Consider the following 12,868-nt stretch of genomic DNA (forward strand, 5'->3'; position numbering starts at 1 on the left):
ACACTCCTTGACCTCACTTAATATCAGACTAGTAAATGGTCACACGAGAAGACTTTTATTTGTGTTGATAACCAAATAGTTCCCTTCACTTGGCACCAGACTGGCCCAATAACAAAGCTACTAATGGTGCAAGCGCACAGGGCCACTTCCGTGCTGTTAATCCGCATAGTAATCCTGAAAGGTAGGGTCTCTTGACTCTGTTATACAATGAGTCAACCGGTTTAGAAAAGCACTGTTCGTAATTTACATTGCTCTTGCAAGAACGGTCACACAGCAGTGTGATGAGCACACTGCCCACCATATGGCCTGCTCTTTTGCTTCAGAGAAAGAACAAAGTTCTTCCAGCATGAATGGTTCAGTTAGCCACCCACCCCACCAAGACCCCATAGACGACTCACACCCACCCCACAGCCTACTAGTCCTCTTGTCTCAAAGGTTCAGAACTCCCGGCTTCTCTTCAAGAAAGACCTCTCCATTTATTTGCCTTTAACATCAGGTAACAATTTCTCAGTCAAATCACCCTTTAACGTTTCTGTTCTAAATTTTTCGTTATTTTAAACCACCTTTCTGATTCACTCTTTTGTTGCTGCTGCTGCTGCTCTGTTGTTGTTGTTATTGTTGTTGTTGTTGTAATTTTGAAAGAATAGTATACCAAGGAGACTAGTGTACCACACAACGCTAAGGCCCCATGCGTATTTGTAAATACCTCTTGAGTGAACAATGCACATTCTCCTCAGTCTGGTACATTAGTTATTGTCCCCTAACTTCACATACAAGTTAAGTGCATGCGCATCCAAAACATAAAAATCACTCGAAAATGTACGTGACAATTTTACTTGTCTTCATTCTCTTCCTCTTGCTATGATAAAATACAAAACCAGGTTTTACTCTGGCTCATATGCGGTGGCAGGAGCTTGAAGCAGCTGGGTCACAATAACTCAGAAGTCAGGACGTAGAGAGAGACGATGGTGCTTGTGGTGTTTTTCTGTCGTGTGCAGTCCTGGGTCCTCTGCCCACAATTAAAGTCGGTCTTCCCACCTCAGTTACCACAACCAAGGTAATCCTTCACAGGCAGTGTCGGAGGCCCATCTCCCGGGGATTCTAGATTCTGTCAAATGACCGATCATCATTTCACTGTGGGTTAAAATCACTGGCTCCTCGGCTTGTATGAATATCTGTTCTTCAGAGCACCTTCAAGCTCGTGTGCTCTGTTTGTAGTGCTAGGAAATCACTGAATGTGGTCACTTGGCTCTGTGTTTAAACAGTGTTGCCTTTACATTTCCTGGCCCTTTTCGCTGTAAGAGCTCTTTAAACAAAAGCAGTAGCAGCTTCCAAACGCCTGCCACAGAGTGCAGCCTTCCTTGGGGACCTTGTAGAGATTTCTTCTTTGGTCTTCTGGCTCACTGGCTCACTTCTTCAGTGCCTCAAACTTTCCCCGAGGCCCTGAAAGGAGTTCCTAAGGTTCTTCTATCCCCTAAGTTGGCACCTAAAATCAAACATTGGTTATTAGAATATTCCTTCATTTCCAATGAACACTGTCATAAGTGTCTTTTCATAAATCATTTCTCATGTCCTTGTTTACGGTCACATGATAAATCCTCCAAAGTAATCACAGAATATGAATAAGTGTAGCCCTTTTGAAACACATTGGCAAGTTGCCTTGCAGAGGGAATGTAGGGTTAGGTAACACATTGCTGGGATCAAAACACAGCTTGGCCCTGTAGACACATTCTCTTAGACCTTGGACCTTAGACCTTAGACACTACCTGCCAGACCTCTTCTTTCATTTAAAAAAAAAAAATCAAAGCAACAAAATACTGTTAATTCTGTTTTCTGGTTATATTGATCCACTAGAACATGTATTGACATATTTAAACCATTATATTTTATATTTACATTTTCCCTCAATATTTATAGGAATTCAGCTGGTATGGGCTCTGAAAGTACCCTGAACCAGAGCTTTGCCTCTCTGCCACCTAACACACAAGCTGTGAGTTCCTTGGTCTGATTGTACCTAAGCTAGAAAATCACCATAGGGATGTAATATTACCACTTTCCCCCATGTCACTGTATGAGACTACTCTGCCCAAGTGATCACGGGATAGTCCATGTAAGCAAATATATGCTTCTTATGGTTCTATCATTGTCCACTTTCTTATAGAACTATTCACTGGTCCTTCATATAATAAAATATTGATTTAGGTGAAACCATTGTCTTTCATTTTTGTTTCCTTTTTGACTTTGCACATCCATTTCATCCTAACATTATATAATTAGTCTGTTTTCTACTTGCTTAACAATTTCATTAAACAGACAGTCAGCATTGGTTTTTAGAATTATACTAATTATTTTCTCTCCATTTTATGATACTCTCTATTCTATTTGCCAAAAGACTTTTCTCTTCAGTAGTGGTCTTTAAAAAATGTTTTCACGCCTGGTGGCACTCCTAGGAAGAGGAAACAGGCTATCCAGATGAGACATGATAGGCTGTGGTCAGATGATAGCGGAGGACGTCCCCTTCTATCCCAGGGGAGGGCAATAGGGTGAAAGAGGGAGAGAGGGCGAGGGGAATGGGAAGATACAAGTGAGGGGATAACAATCTGGATATAATCTGAATAAATTATTTAAATTAAAAATGCTATGAACAAAAAATATGTTTACAAATTTGTGGACACTTCTTTTATCACAAACCAGAGGCCAGTTCTCTTCCAATATGGCCACAGTTAGCAACTTGGTTCTAACATAAGTAACAAAGCAGAATTTGTCACTTCTGACATTGGGTCACATGCCCCTGTCCCCCCAAATCACTAGCAGCTGCCAAGTGGCAAGGACATTCCTAAGCAGCCCTAAGAAGAAACTGACATCTAAACAATGGCATCTTGCTTGAGACCAGGAAGGACCTGAGGCCCCCTGACAACTGCCACTTGAATGATACAGAGAAGTGGATCCTTCAAGACTTCAGAGGTGCCATCTTCAGTAAATCCATTCACACGCCTGACACACAGAACAATGAATTTACTAGGATGGCTTCGTGATAGTTCAGAACCACTAACTCTTAGAACATAACTTGATATCCAGCAATAGAGAAAAACCACATTAATGTAGTAGTTCTCAACCTGAGACAGTTTTGCATCTGTGAGGAATTAAGTGATGCCTCTAAGTTGTGTGTGTGTGTGTGTGTGTGTGTGTCTGTGTGTGTGTGTGTGTGTGTGTGTGTGTGTGTGTGTGTGTGTGTGTTTGTCTTGGTGCTTTCGTAGGAAGGTGCTTTTGATATTTAGGGAGTCCCTGGGAGTTAGAGAGGTCAGTTAAGGTCAAAATGCATGGTACACACATGTAGACCTCTCAGAGAACTATAAAAACACTATATTTTTTAAAAATGTTAACAGTTTAATATCTTCTGGACATCAGTTCAAAAGTTTTAACGTTTTAAAATCCGTGAAAAGAAAAGATTTTGTTTTCAGCTAGTAGATCCAAGCCCGGAGTGGAGATTGGATTATGAGCGCTCCTCGGAAAGATATGACTTGTCTGCTGATGCTTCCTGTCTCCTGGCAGCTTTCTAGACTAGTCTGAGGTGAATAGTTTGCACACGATGTAGTGCCTCACCACCGGCGAGAAACAATGGAACCTGCAACCACGGGCTGAAACATCTCATACTGTAAAGAAAATAAACCTGATGTCTGCTAAGTCCCTTCTCTCAGGTATGTTGTCATAGTGATGAACATTTTGATGCAGCCCTTCAAATTCTTTGCTAGTCTGACCACAAAACTGGCCTCATGGATTTTGTTCAGCTATATGTGCCCACAGCTGCCTATGTTTGTCCTACCTCTGACCACAAGGTACCTCCTAGACACCTGACATTTTTTAAAACTAACTGATGAAGTTTTCTTGGCAAACGGGCAGAGCAGAACAAGAATCTAGTTATTTCATATATGATCTTTTACAACCAATGCTTAAAATATAATCACTTACCTTGACTTGAAAACCCTTTCTAATCTAATATAGATTTCTAGGACACTACAGGGCTAGAACATATCTCAGTAGTTGAGCACATAGATTTGATTATCATCACTGGAGAGGGAAGACACAAAAAACAAAAACAATAGAGCACTTGTGAGAATAAATATGCTGGCCAAATTTCTGGTGTTGACACAAGGAAAGCAGAACCACGTTCTGCTAGAATCGCATTTTTGTGAAACATGTTGCCAGCATGTTCTCTTCAAGTCCCAACAATTAGAGAGGGCAAAGTCCTGGGTAAAATCAAGCAACTTGACTTGTCTCAGAAAGCAAGCAGAATGTTCCAGATATGGTAGCACGGAAGAGGTAAGATTCAAGGTTAAACAGAATGTGATATCAATGGCATTAAAGCGATCAGGAAAAATAAACAAGCCGACCATAAATCAGGACATGCTTGGAGAGAGCAGCTATTTCAGTCAAGGAGTATGTGCTGAGAGAGGCCCAAGCTACTGGAACAGATCCAAGCTACTGGACAACGTCAGTGTTTACGGATCATAGCAAACATTTTGTGGCCAGAGAAAGCTCCAGGACCAGTCAGGGAACTTCAGAGATAGGAAGACTCCAGTTTCAGGCTTTGACTGGCCCACAATTCTCTTAAGAGCCCTGGGGGTGGGGTGAGGATGTTTACTGGAGCCACTTTGGCACCTTGGAGAGGATTTTCTTATTGAATATCCATTTCTTAATTGCTTAATTTCTTCATACCACTTATCATCATCTGAAAATCATATTTATTTGCTTGTTGTCTGTTCTCCACCCTTGGAAACCAAGTTTCTCTAGAGGAGAGACTGATCTGCTTCTCTTTCCTGACCCATTGCTATGTTCTTAGTCCACTGAAGAAACACTGTCTGGCTCCTGTTATGTTCTCAGTAAATACTTACCAAATAAACAAAGACTGTGAATTTGCTGGCATGGGCCAAGGGCATACACTGCAGTGCTCTGTGATGATTCTGACAATCCTTGGTTAGACTGCCTGCATACGCAATACTTCTATAAGACAAATGGCATTGATCTTCACCCCTGCATGCTTGAGTCTGTCCTCAGGTCTGACGATACAAGTTTTCTAAGAATGGTTTATGTAACTGTCCTCACTGTTGGCTCCTGCTTTGCAAAGCCTCAGCCATAAATGCTTCCCTCTTCCTATCTGCTTCTGAGATGTTGCTTTGAGTCTCCTTAAGCCCAACTTTTGTCTAATTCTTCTCCATAAATAAATTCCTCAACTCTCACAGCTAGTAAAACACACCTCTCAGGGAAGCGTAAGTGGACACTATTTTAGGAAACAGATGAAATTGCTGATGCACTCTGCCCTTTGAATAACAGCCACGTGGTCCAATATGTATACAGTGCTTGTTTACTAATTAACAAGCTGCCTTCCACTGAGTCAGTCACCTTCTCTCTATTTCCTTTCCGTTCTTAGAAAATTGTATGAATAAATACAAATTTGGCCTTGCTCTTTCCAACATGTATTATAGTCTTCCTTATTAGCCTGCATATTACCATCTCTGAAAACATGTCTTTAGAAGACATGATCAAAGTGACAAAAAGTATTCTATTAACAAAGATAAGGTCTGCAGGTGGAGGTCAGTGGTTGAGCACTTGCCTAGTATGCACAAGACCTTGAGGATTTGATCTCTGGTACACAACAGACACATAAACCCTGAAACACACACACACACACACACACACACACACACACACACACACACACACTATGTGATAACTATTGGATGACTCTGCATTTTAAGATCACAGTTTTGCCATGCCCATATAGCTATCCTGAGCTAGGTAGAAAATGGAGGATTCCCTTCATCAGCAAGGCGGCTTCTTTATCTCTGCCTGAATTCATCTGGAGACTGTTTCAAAATGCCCATTCAACTTCCGTTCTCCCAATAAGAAATTTCCCAATGAGTATTTAGAATTTCCAGTATGTAAATAAAGCATTCCTAGAACCTCAAGCCCCAGCCAACAGTGTACACCTACCCTGGGAAACCTCTACCCATTCTCCAAAAACTATACAGCCTTTGTTCACCCCAAATAAAATTGGGCAGTCTTGCTGAAGCTGATCCCAGAAAATTATTCCATCATACTCTGGGCCTTCTGAATCCTACCTTCCCCCATCTCTGTTTTCCTTTTCCTCATGGACTGGTAGTCGGCAATCCATAACAGAAGGGGGGCCCACAATAACTGTATATTCTTTCTTTCTTTCTTTCTTTCTTTCTTTCTTTCTTTCTTTCTTTCTTTCTTTCTTTCTTAGAACAAAACACCAGAACAGATTTTATGAAATTGAAGAACAAAATAATGAGCTTTAAAATATGGTGACTATATTTATATTAATGAGTAACTTAACTAGTAGTTATTTACTGAACATCTATTATTTACAAGCTTCTGAGGTAGATAATAGATAATAGATAATAGATAATAGATAAATATAATACAAAGAAGCAAACTAGCACCAGACTTGTCATATCTGTTGGATAAGATAAGCTGTAAGCACACCCGTTAGAGGGTGGGAGCGGAAGATCGCTCTTGTCTAGAACAGTCATTAACGGTTTCAGAGAGGAAGTAGTGTTAGGATACTGCCCCGGTCTGCCTAGCAACCTGTGATGTCATTGCCTACCTGCTATTGGGCATCCCACTGCCAGGAGTATATAAAAGGACAAACCTACCTACCTTTCTCTCTTATTCTCTTGCTCTCTTACCTGTCTATCTCTCTTCTCTTCTCTTCTCTTCTCTTCTCTTCTCTTCTCTTCTCTTCTCTTCTCTCTCTCTCTCTCTCTCTCTCTCTCTCTCTCTCTCTCTCTCTCTCTCTCTCTCTCTCTCTCTTTCTCTCTCTCTCGGCCATCCTTTAATTCTTCCCCCACCCTCTGCTCATATAATAAACTTGTCCATATCATATCTGTTGTGTGGCACATATTTTGTATTTCATTTCCTTTTTCATATTTAAAGTTGGCGGCCCATGCAGGGAATGCTCTTTCAGAATTGCCTAGCCTGGGATCCTGTCCATCAGGCTCGTTATACCTGCCACAGTGCCCTCAATAATTTGCCTTTTGTTCCAGACTTTACTTTCCTATGCTCTTTTCTCACTCCAAAACTACTGTCTTGGGAGCTCAGCTGCAGCTTCAAGACTCATTCACCTCTCAGCTGTCGTCACAGGGGAGCACAAGCCCTGCCATCAGCTCTCGTTCTCTGTTGAGGTAAATTTAAAATTATACTTAAAAAAGCTCACGGGGTCTACCGAAGGTGACCCTGGCCAAAGGCTGCCACTTCATGGCCAGGGCTCGACCATACTGACCACACTGGTCACTAACCCCTGTGGTGATACAAGCACAAGCTGAGCTACCCTCTCCCTCTGCAGCACCTGTCCAAGGCTATCTTTCCCCCTCCTTTCCCCTGCCTTCCTTGCCCTCCCCCACTCTCGGCCAACCATCTGCACTGCTTTCTGGGATGGAACATTGGGCTCCCAGCTGGAGCTGGGCACCTAGCACTCTCCTCAGCCACTGAAGCCTGCCACCACCTCTGTGAGTTCCTCCCCTCTCTGCATCTTGGGCCAGACTCTGTTGATCTGGGTGAGCTCTGCAGCATGCATGTCTCCTGCAGCTCCACTCCTGCTTCAAATGCTGCTGCACTCTGGGACCCTCAACTAGGGAGCTGGGATTTTTGTTTAGCTTCTTGGGAATCTTATTCTGGGGTTTGGGTCACTTCCACCATCCATTCCCCCGCGCTGGCAGCTACCAAAGCTGGACATCATGGTAGCCGATAACATTTTCAAATCTTTCTAGTACAGGCTACACACAACACGTAGCAAGTCACCATGTTGGTTTTGGGGTAAAGGGAGTAGAGCTATTGCCCCATCACAATCTTGGCTAAAGGTCATCAAGTAACTAGCCTCCATTTTTGTTTTGGGAAAAATCACAGTTAAGATGTAGAGTTAGTGCCTCATCAGCAATCAGGTGTCTAGCCACCACCTTTGTTTTGGGAATTTTGTGGCTATGCCCATGGTCTTTACTAAGGGCTCCCAGCCCTGTTCAAATTCATACTAAACTCCAAACACAGCTTCTGTCTTTTCAGCCTTTTGTTACTTTGTAGACAATGAAACAATTAATTACAGGTTTAAGGTTACTTAGTTACTACTTTTATACTTTCAAAGTTATATTTTTACCCTGGTTCAAAGTGTTTTATTTTTAACTCATGTCTTTACTAATTTCTATACAAATAAATGTTGTTTCTCCTGTCACCAACTACCCTGGATTCACCTGCAGGCTTTCTGATCAATGGATTTGGGATAATGTTCTGCTGTATTGATAGTTCTAGAAACATTTATTTGTTTACAATGTTAGAACTTGATTGTCATTCCTTACCTTATTCTCAAAGCCTAAAAATCACTGTCTTAAAACATGTTTAGCCTTATTTTCTAACTATGATGTTATTAAACATACAAACAGCTGTTCTGCTCTCTTTTAATGGACTGTTTATATTTTTTTAAGACTCCAACTAAATAGACATAAAACCTAAAGTTAGTCTTTAATGATTAAGGTAAACTATAAACAAAGTTTGTCTATCTAAATATTCTTAAGATAGATTTTGATCTCACTGCCAACGTAAATAAAAGGCTGAGGATGGTTCCTAAACTCCCATATAGGAACTGGTAAAACAATTTAAAAATCTTTAAAGCCCAAGCAAAGACTTCCCGACAGGCTCAAATACAGCAAAAAGATTACACACAAGGCCTTAGCCACTGCTCTGATTCAAGGAAATAGAGGTCTGTGATGCTCTCTCTCACTGGGGTCCAGCCTGAGCCAGCTCCATCAGGGACTTGTTTCAGATGCAGCTAAAAAGGAGACACTGGTCCCACAGATGCTGCAGCCAGAGGGGACACCAGTCTCATAGCTGCCTAAAAGTTATACCCCACCTGTTGTCAGACTGGCCTCTGGATGTCAAAATGCTCACACGCAGGCTTGTCCTCTGTGCCCAAACACTGGAAGTTCAACCAGAAAAAGAGCTATAGACCTAACCCTTCAAGCTTCTTGACCTGGTGGAGTATGGATGGCTCTGAGATTCAGCAACCTCGCAAAACCCATGGTACCGCAGGTCTGTTTTACTCTCATATTTGTGCAACACAGTCTCATTGCCAACTTCTGTCATGGCAGGCTTCAGTTCTTCCCATCTGCAGGAGACCAAACTGTAACTGTGAAGTCTAGATACAGTCTACCTCATTACCAGACTTAAAAGACAGGTCTCAGATACAACTTTTTACCATTCTTTTAGCTAAAGAACAGTGACTGCTCACAGCAATTTCACCTAGATCTTAAAGCTTCCAAGAAATATTTTTATGAATGTTAATACAGGCGGTAAACCCCTACCCAGATGTAGACAATGTACAGAATACTCTCCACAGTAGAGTAGAGAGTGGGATATTACTTTCTCAAATACTCTGGTGCTTCACCTTTGACCATGTCCCCTGGAGGGGGAGACCTGGTGGCACTCAGAGGAAGGACAGCAGGTTACCAAGAAGAGACTTGATACCCTATGAACATATACAGGGGGAGGTAATCCCCCTCAGAAACAGTCATAGGGGAGGGGTATAAGGGGAAAATGGGAGGGAGGGAAGAATGGGAGGATACAAGGGATGGGATAACCATTGAGATGTAACAAGAATAAATTAATAAAGGAGAAAAAAAAGAATGTTTTATTTCTTCCAGTTGCTATCCTGTTGCTATGCTATTGTTATATTAACTGTCTAGAGTTTTGACACTAATCAATGGAGCTCTGGTTTATTGATTCTAACTATGGTAAAACAAACAAAAAAACAAACAAACAAAAACATTCCACTATACGATCCTATCATAATTCCAAACTCAAGATATTAAATCTTCCCAGCCTGTCTTTTAAATATGGACTTAAATTGTTTTCAATTGTGCTTTAATTTTATACATCCAGTCTTCTGGACAGATATCTTTCATGATGTGTACTGATGCTCTGCTCTACAAGAGATTTCTGTCCTCCCAATGATAGTGTTCCACAGATGTCAAAAAGGTCCATAAGGTTTCTGCCTTTCCTAAGCTCACCTCAAAGAGTATTCATGCATTGAACACAAAGTTTTCTCCCCAAGCCTCTGCTGGGCTCTATGTTTACTGCCTTTTCCTACAATGTGTGCTTCACTGCAGCTTACAAACACTGATGATGGTAACATGTTTAAAATGTATCTCTTTTGTAAATTTAAAAGGATTCTTGTAAGCTACAGGAAATCCACCTCTCAGGTCACATTGAACCCAGATAAGTACTGTCAATCAACAGCCTCAGTTTCTCACCTATCACCTATCTCTGAGGGTGGGATTCCTCCCCCTTTCTCTGGTTTCATGATTAGCCTATTGCTACATTCTTGCATAAAACACTGGTTGATTGCTGAATCTTCCTTTCTGGTTGGGGAAAATGCTTCCTGTCATTCTTGCCAACCTACATCTAAACCCTTCAGCTAGAACCTTCTCCCTTGGGTGAGATTTCCCTCTGCCAGCATGGTTCCGACTTCCTCCCCTCTCATTTGTGTTCAGAAACCCTAGTGCTAGGTAACTGGTTCTGCACTTGGACCACACCCTTGGTCTCTGACCAGTGCTGGCAAGCTGCTGCAACAGTTGTACCAATCCCATCAAGTTAAACCTTGAGCAGGGGCACCCAGACAGCTCACTGACTTCTACTCACCCCATGGGAACAGCCCATTCTCTGTCCCTTCAGGGTCCCCTATGCCCACATTAAGGGCTGCTAAGCTTACATGCTCTGCAACCAAACATGGACAGATCTAAAATGTGGCTTTTTAACTACCACTGGCAGTTGGGGAAAATGGAAGGCAGTTCCTCATGTCCACACCGTTTCTAAAGGAAGTTCCCTACATTCAAACTTTTCTCTTCTTCACTCCAAAACTGCCATCTCTGTTTGTTCAATGTACACTGAAAGGAATTTCTCCCTAACCTACTAAATGTGTCTTCTACCCACACGTATGTTCCAGTACCCTGCCAGATGTTCAACATCCAGGGCAGCACCAAAGCAGCTACCTACCCACAGGTGCTCCAGTTCAACCTCACAGATTGTGCCAGCTGGACCTACATTGCCTCTCCTAGCTACAGATGTCCTCAGACCCTGGACAGTGAATACAAGAGCCTGCTCTTCCTAGACCTGGCCACCATGTCAGCCTTTTAACCCCCGGTTGCCACCCTATTGTCAGCAGGAAGCAGTCAAAGATGATTGATTTCTTCTTATCCATTCACCCCTTATCCATTTACAAAAGGCTAAAATGGTATGCTTCAGACCCAGGACAAAGAGCTCCAGGCTCTCCCCAGCACTCCTCGGTCCCTATCTCCTGCAGGACATGCCTGACATAACTTGCCCTCTACCCTGAACGTTCCAGAGCAGAGCTTTTCCTTCCCCTCCACCATATCATCTGGACATTTTATTGCTGTTGCTTTCTCTTTCTCTCTTTCCCCCTTACATGGCAGCCAAAAGCTGCTTTCAATGAACCTACATTTATATACTTTAACCTACCTTACATAAAATACAATCCAATGTCCTCATTTTTTTAATTATAGGAAAAAAGAATGCTGAGATACTGCCCTAGTTTGCCTAACAACCTGTGATGTGATTGCCTACCTGCCACTGAGTATCCCCCTGTCCAGGAGTATATAAAAGGACAAACCCTCCTTCCTCTCTCTCTTACTCTCTTATCTGTCTATTTCTCTCTTCCTCTGTATCTGTCTCTGTCTCTGTCTCTGTCTCTGTCTCTGTCTCTGTCTCTGTCTCTCTGTCTCTGTCTCTGTCTCTGTCTCTGTCTCTGTCTCTCTCTCTCTCTCTCTCTCTCTCTCTCTCTCTCTCTCTCTCTCTCTCTGGGTCACCCTTCCTTCTCCCCCTGTGCTAATATAATAAACTTCTCCATATCATATCCGTTGTGTGGTACATATTTCATATCTTACTTTTCATATTTAAAAGGTAGAACTAAAAATGTATTGAGGATTGTATAACAGAATCTATCCTAAGAATTTCTTTGTAAATCCTGAGAAAGCCACAAAAAAATATAGCTGACTTGAATGTAATTATGACAACTTGGAAATATTATCATTTCAGCTGATAAGAAAATTTTGAAAACATAAGATCTTTAAGAAAATAATTTCATTTTATAAATGCCTCTTTTCTGTCTGGATGTGTTGTTTCTTTCAGTGATGTTTTGGTTATTATTGCCATATAAAAACTGTACCAACTTAAACTTAAACACTGTGTATGCCTCGGGAGATGGCTCAGTAGAAAAAGTGTTTATTGTACAAGCATCAGGATCTGAGTTTGGATCCTCACCACCCAAAGTGAAGCCCCCATAGCAGTGTAACACCTGAGCTCTGGTACCAGGATACAGATATAGGCAGCTCTTACAGGCTCACTGGCTAGCCAGTTTAGCTGAAGTAGTGATCTCCATGTTCAGTGAAAAACTGTGTATCCAAAAATAAACAATGGAGAATGGATTGAGGAAGACAGCTCCACACAAGCCTCTGACCTCCAACTAGAGCATTCTCTATCCTACCTGCATGAATACAAGCATACTCCACAAACACAGAAAACACTCACACCCCACCCCTGTGTATTATAGATATTGCTCCTGTAAGCTAGAAAAAAAGAAGAGGGCTCACGTGGGTGAATGCCTTGTCCGTGCTTCATAATATATGGAATTTCAGCTAAAAATAGATGGAAGTCAAGGCTGATTTGATGCTTCAGATCTGGAATTGCCTGTAGAATCATTAATTCACATGTTTGTCTAGTAATTTGTTTTTTATTGAACGTTAGCATGATGCTGAACATCCTTATCAATATTAGGCTTCCGTGT

The 12,868-nt window shown here is 41.8% G+C and overlaps 1 protein-coding gene across 2 annotated transcripts in view; it reads left to right on the forward strand.

Moving 5' to 3' along the window:
- The window catches only part of LOC311604363 (solute carrier family 7 member 13-like), a 136,184-nt gene that overhangs the window by 47,835 nt on the left and 75,481 nt on the right, over window positions 1-12,868 (forward strand). The gene's annotated exons all lie outside the window — the stretch shown is intronic.

This window comes from Acomys minous (genome assembly GCF_964271855.1).
Source record: "Acomys minous genome assembly, chromosome: 1".
In the NCBI taxonomy this organism is placed as follows: domain Eukaryota; kingdom Metazoa; phylum Chordata; class Mammalia; order Rodentia; family Muridae; genus Acomys; species Acomys minous.